At 40.8% G+C, this 12,211-nt stretch overlaps 1 long non-coding RNA gene across 1 annotated transcript in view; it reads right to left on the bottom strand.

The window, feature by feature from the left end:
* LOC149865928 (uncharacterized) overlaps positions 1-12,211 on the bottom strand; it is a 36,488-nt gene that overhangs the window by 7,613 nt on the left and 16,664 nt on the right. Inside the window, exon 2 of the long non-coding RNA XR_016441810.1 lies at positions 9,217-9,344. This is a non-coding gene — a long non-coding RNA (uncharacterized LOC149865928). The remainder of the gene's footprint in view (positions 1-9,216; positions 9,345-12,211) is intronic.

Here is a 12,211-nt window from a genome sequence, read left to right as displayed (position 1 = left end):
CAACAAACAAGATGGAGGCAATTCCACGGGAACTTCATACTATTCATTTACCAAACTGGGAGCAATTTTGTTTCTGTTACAACCATAGGGTAAAACTGTATCAAGCTTATGAGGAGGTGCTTATATAACTCTTGCCCTAAAAGTATAAATATAATTAAAATAACTAGTAAATTTAATACTGGAGTTCCAATTCAATATACATAGCCAGTAGGGCTGTCTAAATCTTTGGTAGCTGACTGAATTCGAAGAAGATGCAGCCCAATTTGGCAGCCGAATCTCCAAATCCAAATCAAATTGGGAGACCCATTAAAAGTCTGAATTGAATCAGACGCCTCCAAATAGATTCAGAGAGATTCAGACATTCAGAAGGCTTGCAGTTTTTTTTAATACGAGTTTTGCTTTCAACAGTTTGAAGTGCACTTTCACAGAAACCCCTGCACCTATCTCTTTGAAACATGGCAGACTTCATGCCCTCAGAAGTGACTACCATCCCTGCCTGCTGTTTTCATCCAAATCTGCAACAAAATTACCAAATTATAGGTATTTTAGTGATTCCCCATTATAGTCTATGGCCAAATCTCCTAACTGGTGCCCAATTTCCGAATCCAAATCAGCTGAATCGAATTGGGACAGTGATTCAAATCAGCAAATCAAATCAATGTCTCTCTGAATTGGCTGAATCTGAATCCTAAGTGAATACTTACTGCTTTGCACTGGCTTAATAGCCAGGAACTAAAACTTTTGACAGTGAACTTTTATTACCAGCGAAACTGCACCAGTCTTCAAAATCAATAACAATATTTTGTTTTTCTAAATAAAGGCTAGAATCTCAACTCAACATAACTGTAGGAAGGGTGACACAAATGTGATTTGAATGATGCATTTTCTCCATCTAAACTGTGAGAGTGGTTGGACATCACAGTAGTCTTTGGAATAAGTTAAAGCAACCTCAAGGGTCCTCTCACTCTTGTGCTTGGATGCAACAGTCCTCAACAAGCCATCCCAAAGCCAGAGATTCCCAGATTATAGAACCGACCTGGCCACAGTTCAAAGCATCTACAGACTCCTTATGCTTTGGAGGGCATTAGGATTGTAGATGCTGACTCTGAGGCACATTCAGATCTTCAGTGGGTGCTTATGTCAGTTGTCCACCTGAATTAAATAACGCAAAGCAGGCAGACTGGAACGTAGGATTTTCCCTTAAGCGTTTCACTGCTGGAATGATTAAAATATCTATATATAGTTTAGTGCCTATAAGTAGCATCAGATGACTAGGGCTTGCAAGTCCTTTCTAGTATATACTTTCATATGGGCAATATTTTACTTCACAAAATGAAGGTTTCTAATAATACTGCAAGTAGAGATGGAATAACAGAAGTACTCAATGATTATGCCAAGACTTTAACCAACACTGCAATTGTACTTAACCATCAGCCTGTTTGACCTTCTTGCCATCTTAAACATTATGCATCATCCTCCCTTTCTTCTTTATTGACCTCACTGGGATTTCATAGCACTGTCCTCGCTTGGATTCCCTCCTCCTTTTCTTGATGCTCAACTGGTTTCCTTTAAAAACTGTCTCTCTTCTCTACTTTCCTGCTTGGTTAGGATCTGCTAGGGGTCCACCCTTGTTTCCCCCTATTTTACTTGTACTTTGTGTCACTGAGCAATACTTCTGCTCCTTGTGTAAATTATCCTCTCTTAGTAAAACCAATGTTGTTATGTATATGTTCTATGGAGGCACCTTGGAAACTTAGTCATAGATCTGGGTCCAGTTGTTCAGATGCATCACACACAGACTTTTCTGATTCATCAACCACTGAGAAACAAACAGTTTATCTGTCCATCCCATGTTTTTTCTTCAAAATAGTTTTCTTTACAGGAACACCTCTAGTTTCAGGGTACTGAATGCCTGCTATATCTCCTAAAATTAATGAAACATCAAATGGGAATTATCCTGCAGCTACAGCTAAGAATATTAGTTTTGTGTATGCAGACAAGAGAGTTGGGATTCAAAAGGAATGACTTTACAGTTTTAAATGTCAATTCATGCATAAATATAAAGAACATTGTGGTGGCGAAGGGGGCCATTGAGAAAAAAATATCAAATGGTATGTGTTTTTTTCCTATTATACCTTTGAGCACCAGTAGATGTAGAATAGATATTTTTCCCCTTTGGGAAAAACAGCCTATGCATTTAAAAATGTACAGATGCTCTACACCATGACAAAATGGTATATAGCATCTATACTTCTCAATTCAAATACTTACAATTCAATTCAAATAGTTTTTCTAACACCCAGAATATCTATGATTGTATATTGGAGCACAGAGGCAACCACTCTGAGGTATATGAATGGAAAGACTGAGGGGACTAGGAATGAAAATTTGTGTCACTTTGTACCATGCAGCCCCGATCCCTTTAGGCTCCTGTGTGCAGTCCTAGCCTTACTGAAAATCAATAGCAAAATTCATATTGACTTTCATGGGTCAGATATCACTCTTAATTATGTATTTAAGATGCTGCTCAAATTACCTAAAGCTTCAAATGACTTCTCAAATTACCTATCTTACAGGTTCAAGAAACTGTGGAATCTGAACACCTTGCATGAGATACTCAGTGTCTTGCAGGAATAGACTGATTAAAAGAGGTCTGTCATTACAGCACCAAGTTGCCTAATGGAAAGCCTCTGGAAGTCAATGGAAATTAACTCCTCCACTTTCAAAATGACCTTAGTACCCCTGGTTTGGAAAAAAGCTTGAAATGACATTGTGAAAGATGTGATGTAATTATTTAAGATATACAAGGGGTGCATTTACATGAGATGATATACTGTAGAGCTGACTAATTAGCTCCACAGTAATGTGTCACCGTCTAGTCATGCAGTGCTATTAGGCTGCAGTAAACCAGTTAACTCTACTGTAGGATAGAGCTGCTTGACAAGTACTACCCAATAGCAAAGTAGTTATGTACAGAACAACATATGCGTAGATGGTGATGGGGTTGGCTGGGGCATGAGGTTGCTACAGTGTGGGAGTTGCCTTCCAGTTAGCCCCCAGACTCTAGCACCCCTGTGCCCCAAGCCTAGGCCTCTGAAGCATGTTGATCGATGGGGTGGAAAACTCCAGGCTGGCAGGCAGGGGCTATACCACCCTGGCTCAATGTGCTGCAGTCCTGGGTACATGTAAAATACTGCACCCGGGAACAATAAACTCTGGTGCAAACTGGGCCAGACTTTGTTGTATTGAATTAAGACCAATTGTACATGCACCTAGTATATGCTATCATAAAGAAATAATACAAATTATGTAATAATTTTTATAGCTGAGTTAGGTAGCTCAATGTACATGTTTCAAAAAGGGAACTTTACTTTACCTTCTTTATTTTCTGGAACTCCTGTGTCAGCTAATATCTGTAAAAGTATTAGATTTGCTTATAACTGATTTCCAGGAAACTCTTTTGGAAGGCCTGCCTGCCTGCCTTCCTTCCACTACCCACAAAAATGCTGAGAGGTATATTTGTGAGAGACATTTGCTAAAGGAAATTCCTTAAAGTAAGCAGGTACAAACTTGTCTCTGTTTAATATATCTGACAGGGCATCATGAACAAAAACACAATGCATCAACCAAACTTTAAGGAAACAACAAGGGTGGAAAAAATATCTGCTTCATCTGACATGTTTTAAGAACTAAAGATAAGAGGGAATTATAGAATTCCTTATAGGATGAAATCCTGGAGGTACTGAATTCAATGAAAACTTTGTAAGTGAATTCGTGAGGGTCAGGATTTCACTCATAACACAAGGAAAGCAAATTGTTTAAAAGGTGAAGAGGAAAATATTTTTCAATGGACACTGATTTATAACAATGTTTCTTCAAACAACAAGTCAGATTTTTAAACAAATACACTTTGATCCCTTTAGCATTCACTTCCCATGACTATTCTTGGAAATGAGCTTCTCAGTGTACAAAGCTAGGAGGTGTCAAGCAGACATTTGAAAATTCTAGGATGCTACCAATATTCAGATTGGAATACACAGATTTGCTCATTTCCCTTATATTTCTGTTATCTGACCAAATGAATTAAGGAATAAATAGCAAATTAATTATATGGATGGCATACGTTGGATTTCAAATCCTTTCCTAGGTCAAAACAAAGATGAGTTTAGTAGACCATAATTTATACATACCCAAAACCCACTGTCATAAACCCGTCCATGCAGGGTTCTCAGAGCCCTGAGTTTCTTTCCACTGCACTGCCACTTGCCTCAAAGAACAGACTGAGGTTGCCCTTAGCTAACTCCTTAACCTGGAAATCCTCAGCTTCACTGACTATATCAGACCTTGTAGCTGCAACGAAGGGATCTCTGCCAGCCCCAGGTGGTCACCCCACTGGGTAATGAAATAAATTATAGTTCCCCAAACAACAAAAAGATTTATTACGTAGGAAAAAATATTTATATATGCACACCAGACTTGGTTTTGAGATAGAAAACCAAAAGAGAAGAGTCTTCACCCTTCATCAGGCTACTCCCTAAATCTCCTAAGAGCTAGTAGCTCCAAATTCTGCTTGCCTGCTAATTCTGCCAAAGTGAGACACTTATTCTATCCTAGATGGACTTTACGAAACCTGCAAGCCAGCTCCCTATCAGCATTAGTCTCATTATCCAAGAGTCATCAGAACCCTCCAGATAACCGCCTGATCCCCCACTACTGAGTTTTATCAATGGGTGGAGAACTTGTGTTTATTTAATTTGATACTCCTATGTAAATGGTCATTTTTGGATACTCAGGAGTAACTCTCTTCTTCTGATGGCCAGGTCCTCGGTTTTTTGATAAATTTCTAATTCAGGTGATAGCCTATGAGTCTAAAGTAATTATTTTAGAGATTATCCCTGTTCAAATTAATAAAATGATTTTGCAGCAGCGGATGGTCTCATAAATTGCAAATTAGTTAGAAGCTGAGCAGAAAATAAACAGAAAATGATTAATAAATTAATATTTGTGGATGTCTGTCTTTTAATATAATGTCCCCTCAAAAACTCCCCCTTTCCTTCTGTCATTCCCAGTTTTTATATGTTCCTTATCACAAAACTATTTGAATTGTATAATTTAATGGGTTTTCAGAAACAGCATTAAAAGAAGTAAAGCACTGAATATACAGTTCTTCATTTGGAACTGAGAACAGAGTCTACTACTTCAGAATCCCCACTAAAGTCAGGGACCTTGGCTTTAGGAAGCATACAAATTTGGTCCCCTTGTTCATAATATCTTTGAAAGAAGATATAAAAAATCCGTGTGTATGTGTGGAAATAAATAACACAGATTTACAGGATGTCAGCTCAGATCAAGTCTTAAGTCAGATTTGTGGAAAATGTTTGCTTACAGATGCATGCAAAAATTTCTGTGGGCTTAAACTGTTCTCACTTGATCTGTAATTTCATTGATTTAGTGCATGGAATACTAGTTATTAGAAGAGGACTGATAAGCCATGTGCGTCTAAAATACTGCTTTGCTAACCACTGACATTTTCACTCTCACTGTGACATTCTGCTTTGTGAAGGGACACAATATGTCAGAAACTTTGACTCCAGGCAGATTTTGATTACATCTGGCAGCTGCCAGGATTTGCATATACGCACTGGTGTCCTTAATAGCAGGTGCACGAGAGCAGTCATTCACTTCCCGAGAACTTTCAAATCATAGAAAAGTACAGGTGGAAGGGAGCATCGGTGGCTATCTAATGCAACCCCCCACCAGAGGCAAGATCACCCCTATTCAATCCCTGTTCAAATCCAGCATGCGTAGGGATCATGCAGGAAATGGGGCAGCAGAACACATAGGGATTCAGTGGGGTAAGAGGGATGGGGCAGAAGTGTGCATCGGGGATTGGGCAGCTGTGAGCACTGGGGACCATGCAGAAGATGGGGAGGCAGTGGCAGTTTGGGGGAAGGCAGCTGTGCAGGCCACCTCATGAAATGGAAAGCTCCCATAAGGAGTAGGCAGGGACTAATGATCTAGTTTCAGTCTCTCTGGAAGAGCTGGGGTTAAAGAACACTTTTCTAGTATCCTCCAGATGGACTTGCTTCCTCCAAGGTAAGGAGCTTGCAATATGACCTATACTATGCAGGGATCAATGGCAATTTTCATCTGAAACAACTGTTTTCATCCAAAGAGTATCATATTACCCTATAGAAAGTGCTTTCCCATATGCTCTTCAAATTACATCTGCTCAGAAAATTCTATTAGATTTAGGTCATTCAGAAGAATTCATACTGTAGTGACACTATTAAAGCAAAAATACCTCCATAAGTCAACCAAAAATAGTTAAGCCACTAAATAGCAGGCAGAACATTTATAGGTAAGGTTGCCAGTTTGTCCTTAACTCTTTTTTTTTTAATAAAAGCAAAATAGTAGGCTATGTTTGAAGGATTCTTTTCAGATGAGTACGTGTAATTGGGAAAGCTAAGACAGGCAGCAAAGTTCCCTATTTTGAGTCATAGTCTAGGCGAGTTTATAAGCTGCTACGGCTTCCTGTATTGTCAGCCCTTCCAGCCTCTAAAATGTCCTCAGAACTAATTTAAACATAGTGCTTTTTCTGATGCTAAGTACAGACATTTGGGGAGGTTAAATCGGGTTCAAAATGTCAGCCCAATTTAAGCTTAACTCGTCCCGGTGATACCCTTAAACTTACATATCCAGTCTCAGTGACCAGCAAACAGTCTAAACCTGTAACTGTACAGTAGTTCCATACATGCAAACCAGTCTAAATGTTGTAGAACCCAGTTTAAGATAAACCTGGATCTAAGTAGTATTAGACTTATTATACTGAGGTCAAACCAGTGGATGAAACTTCTGTCCACTTCCCCTATGCAGCCCCAGGGCTGGGAAAACTCAGCCACTGGCCCTAGTCCCACGTTGCTCTTTTCACTCCCCGCTCCCTGGTCTATTTTTTGCCACTCACCCTCCCCCCAGCTCTTGCTCCACCACACCACCAGACAGCCGTCTCAACCCCCATTCCACAAGCTGCTCTGGGTACAGCTACTTTTATCAGTGTTTGTAGCTGCTGAGTGAGTAAGTCCCAGTGGGGGGTGGGGTGGTAGAAACGGGGGTGTAGGTTCATTGGAAGGGGACCCCATCCCAACCATGGGTCATGCCTTCCCCCTACATCTCATGGGTTGTGCCCACCCCCCACCCTGTCATCTGCAGGTTGTACCTTCCCCCCCCACCCCAACTATGGGTCACACCTCTCCCTCATCCTCCAATGGACCTCCAATCCCCTCCAGCCTGCTAGACCCCCAACCCCATAGCTAGTCCCCCCCGCCATCCTGACTTACCTGATATCAGGCAGGCATTTTGAATAGATTTAACCTCAACATAATGACCTCAATGTCTGTACAAAGCCTAAGTGTTTTAATTATTTAGCTTCCATAGAAATGAAACTTTGGGCATCTGATTTGGAAAAGTGACTGTAATATTTTGACTTATTCTTTAAGGAAGAAATTCTTCAAAAACGGGAGGAAGGAGGACCTGGGAAACTCGGCCAGTTAGTCTTACCTCGATCCTGGGAAAGCTTTTTGGCAGAATTATTCTGGCGCATGTCCACAAGGGGCCGGGGGCGGAGATTATGCTTAGGGGCAACCAACACGGGTTCATTAATGGCAGGTCCTGTCAGACCAACCTGGTGGCCTCCTACGACCAGGTCACCAAATCCTTAGACACAGGGGTAGCAGTGGACATCGTCTTCCTGGACTTTCAGAAGGCCTTCAACACTGTCTCTCACCCCGTTCTCATCAACAAACTGGGGGACTATGGTGTCGACACCCACACAGTCAGATGTGTCACCAACTGGCTGGGGGGCCACACCCAGAGAGTGGTGGTGGATGGGTCATTTTCGACCTAGAGGGATGTGGGCAGTGGGGTCCCCCAGGGCTCGGTCCTCGGGCCCGCACTGTTCAACATCTTCATCAGTGAGTTGGATGAGGGAATGAAAAGCACCTGTTCAAATTTGCAGATGACACTAAGATGTGCAGGGGGCGTGGGCATGCTAGAAGGGAGGAATAGACTGCAATCGGACCTAGACAGGTTACAGGGGCGGGTGGATGAGAACAGGATGGGATTCAACACTGACAAGTGCAAGGTGCTGCACCTAGGCAGGAACAGCGGGCACCATACCTACAGGCTGGGGAACTTCCTTCTCGTCAGTGCAGAGGCAGAAAAGGATATCTAGCCCTACACCTTGCTGGGGTCGTTTGACCCCAGTACTCTTTCCTGCCATGGCAAGGGGTCGGACTCGATGATCTGCTCAGGTCCCTTCCGACCCTAGAAACTATGAAACCTCTGACCACTATACTCATGTAGAACACTTTGATCCTAAGACTTTTTGCATTATATTGACCAACACACAATTTATTTCAGTGACATAAGATAAGGAAAAATTAACTTTAATGACTTTAATTAACTTTAGTAACTACGATACTAAATATGAAATGTAGTTCAGTTTGATGAAGTTAAAAGTAGCTCCAATCCACCTCCCAATTTCTATACTACTTGCAATTGATTCATTCTGCTTTTCAAATTTGTTTTCTCCTCTCCATGTGTTGTTATGAGGACCTCAGCAACATAATCAAACAAAAGAAAATTGGCTGTCTATACCAAGGCAAAACTGAAGTGACTGTATGCTACGATGTTAAATTTACTGAATTACTGGTAGTGTGGGAGTGAGTGGGGAAGCTTGGCATGATGTCTAGGTACTGCCCATGGTTGGGGTACCAGAAGGGATACAGGATGTGGTGCCTTCCCCTCCTACTTCTCCTTTCCCCAGCACCTTTCTTTTAGTGACTCCATCTTCATCTCCAGCAGTGCAGAGAACAGAGCAGCAGCAGTGGTGCAGGAGTGTGTATGACTGAGTGAAGCTTGTCTAAATCTATCCCAACTAGGTAGTGCATGAGGGGGGATAGGGAACTGTACAGGATGCAGTATAGGCAGTTGTACCTCTGCCCAGTGTAAGCAGATTGAAAAATATGATTTTTTTTTTATCCACAGTCTCTTTTCATACAGTAGTCTTGTGTGTGATGAATTCCATTAGAAGAGGGGAAGAAAAAACATATCCATGATTTTTATGTCGACACATTGACTTTTGATTTTAACTTCAAATCATTCAGAGGCAACAACATATCAAATGCGGTGGCATGTACTATGAAATAACTGACTTACCAAAGCACCTGTTCTGAAAGTGACAAAGTGTGTGCCCATGAAGCGATACCTATGTTCCTACGTAATCTCTTGCATCCATGTGATGATCCATGTTAGTCAGTGAGGTTTGCCCATATACAGTAACACATCTGTAAAATGCAGGAAATATTTCTCTATATCAAAAAAGTGTTGTGAAAATGGGTATATTAAGAGGAAGAGATGCTCGCATGCTATCGGCAGGGATGTCATAAAAGTACTTAAGATACAAAGACAGAAAAAAAAGCGTAGAGTCTATTTTTTAAGTACTACTTTAATTTTGGAGATTTGAATGTAAAAAAATATGTCTCTGCATAGAATACTTTAGTGTGGGTTTAGGAGCCAACAACCTAAAAATGTAAATGACAGGCAAGTCTCTAGCTAGAGTTTAATCTTCCTTTCCAATGTCTACCTAACTAAAATATTTAATTTAGACTTTGAGTTTAAGTTTAAAATGTGAGTTTATTTTTTCCTGGTCTAAAAGATACAGCTATAAATTCCTGTGTGAAGTCTCATTTATATTAAGGAAGCAAATGTAAGTGCAGCATTGTGATAAATATTGAGGCAATTGTCATAATATTAGTTGTCAAAATTCCTTTCCCAAATGCTTTCTGTTAATAGTTCCTTGTTTCCAAGCTTCACCTTTAGATTTCCAGCTGTCTGAATTCCATAAATAGTTTAAACAAAAGCATACAAAACTTCTGATATATTTTACACCTGTCTACTAAATCCAAACACTTTCTTTTTATGGCCATTTGCAAATGTTGTTTGTATGAGTTTGGTGGGCTTAACATTAAAACATTTCCCAAAGCTGCTTTTAGAGCAGCATTTAAGCAAGGAAATGTCATGAAGGTGTTAGTTCTGAAGCTTTACTATCCTACAGCATTTTCTTAGGCTCCCTTTACATCAATAGTTTTCAAATTTTTTTCATCTGCGGACCCCTAAACAAATTTAAATGGAGGTGTGGACTCCTTTGAATTGTAAGTGTGGGTATTCATATACTTTTGATTGATCATAGTAATCTTTTGTGGACCCCTTAGACAGTCTTCAGACCCCCAAGGGTTCAAGGATCACAAGTTGAAAACCACAGTTCTATATGTTATGGGTATTGCACAGTTAATTGGTTAAAAGTGCAATCACTTTAAGATAAATACTTTTCACATCTAACTTATCACACAATAAAAAGTTCCAGCCAATGATAAAGTTAAATGTGCACTAACATTATACTTGGTTGCTACCAAGCTTTAATTTGCACATGTAGCAGGGTCTCCACAGTGGCTGGGGAGTGCACCATGCCCAATGTGAAACCACCAGGCCCTGGGGATCCCAGGGCTCACGGGTGCATGAAACCTTTGGGACCTAGCAATTGCAGGTGCCCTGATACCCAGAGGTCAGAGGTACATAAAACCACTGAGCTCTGAAGATCCAGGCAGCTGTGATCTAGGGGTTTCATGCATCTGAAGCCTGGGAGATCATGGCTACCACTATTCCCCAGCCCAGGGGCTGCTTGGATCATGGAAGCTTCCTTCTTGTAGGTACAAGGGGTACATTGACCCCTGTACTGGCAATACGGCGTGATAGGATCTAATGCACAGTCCCACAATCACACCTCCTGCCATGCATGTTTGACATGGCAAGAGGCAAAGCTATTTGGAATCTGCATTAGATCCCTTGGCACCTATACCTGCATGTGTAGAGGGGGCCTCACAGACATAATATTTCTGTGAAACCCATTTGAAAGTACAGTATTTAGTTTTTCATTTTAGTCAGTTTAAATTATTAAGATTTTCTTTACACTACTGGATTATACAAACTGATAATTAGTCTATCATAAAATAAGCATAGATCCCCTCCTAACAAAACTCTATTGGAGAAAAAATTGTGATTGCCTCAAATTTGTAAGTTAGGGTTTCAATATTGCAGATTCTTACCGTGTGCTCTTCTCTACATGTGAATAGTACCACTAACTTTTAAGACTCAGGACACAAGAGTCATGGTTTTTAGGTTAAAAACATTAGCTTTCTAAAACATAATTGATTAGTTAGGGCAAAACTAAGTCCTAATCTGAGTTTTCAAAACAGGCATAGGAATTTAAATGTAGGTGCATAACATTAAGAAGCTAGCATAATTTAGAAGCCTAGTCCCATTTAAAAAAATAGCTTATGATTCCTACTTGGATTTTCAAGCTTCTGAATATAAGACTTTTTCAAACTTGAAGCTAGACCTGAAGAAGAACATCTTGCATCGAAAAGCTTGTTTAACTCTATCCCAGCTATACAGTTGGTCTAATAAAAGATATCAAACAAAGAGGCCCTTGCTGCTCTCATAATTCCTGAACCATCACAGTTACAGCATATTATTCAGAGATTACAAAAATACAAGTATATTTATACTCACAGAACCCTCTAGATGTTACTTTTTGAAAACCTATTATGTACCCATTTTACGAAAAGTCTGCTTTTAATTAAAATTACTTCCTTCAGCTCTCCAAACCCAAATAATCGCAAAGGATGTACACAAGCCAAATGTGGAGCCCATGAGTTTTTATATGGGTACTGGGGCTACTGGATATCTGAAACAGAGGCATAATGGGACACCTGAGCACCCTGGGCAGTAGTGGTGCATGGGGCAATGTCATTGGCTGCACTAGTTGTGGCATGGTGGCGGCTGGTCCAGCGGTGAAGCTGCTGCAATTTTTACACACCCTCACCAGGGTTGGTACCCACAGTTCATGCCCTAGTTACCCCCCACCCCTTGTTAGGCTACTTCTCTGGAGACACAGTATGTCCATCTTCTGAATATGGCTTCCTCCAGCACCAGTATGTGGGTAGAAGCACTATGTTGCAAAGGTAGCACAGACTGGGGCTCTAGTACCTTTCTCTAAGATCTTCATGGGGAGGGAGAAATGGATATTCAGGGGTGAAACAAAACCCCGGGGGGTGGGGAACAAGTCAGGCTGAGGCAACCAGAGGCTCAGTCC

Source organism: Crocodylus siamensis, chromosome 4 (genome assembly GCF_052110815.1).
Source record: "Crocodylus siamensis isolate JL-2025a chromosome 4, ASM5211081v1, whole genome shotgun sequence".
Taxonomy (NCBI): domain Eukaryota; kingdom Metazoa; phylum Chordata; order Crocodylia; family Crocodylidae; genus Crocodylus; species Crocodylus siamensis.
This window is presented reverse-complemented; position numbering and strand designations above follow the sequence as displayed.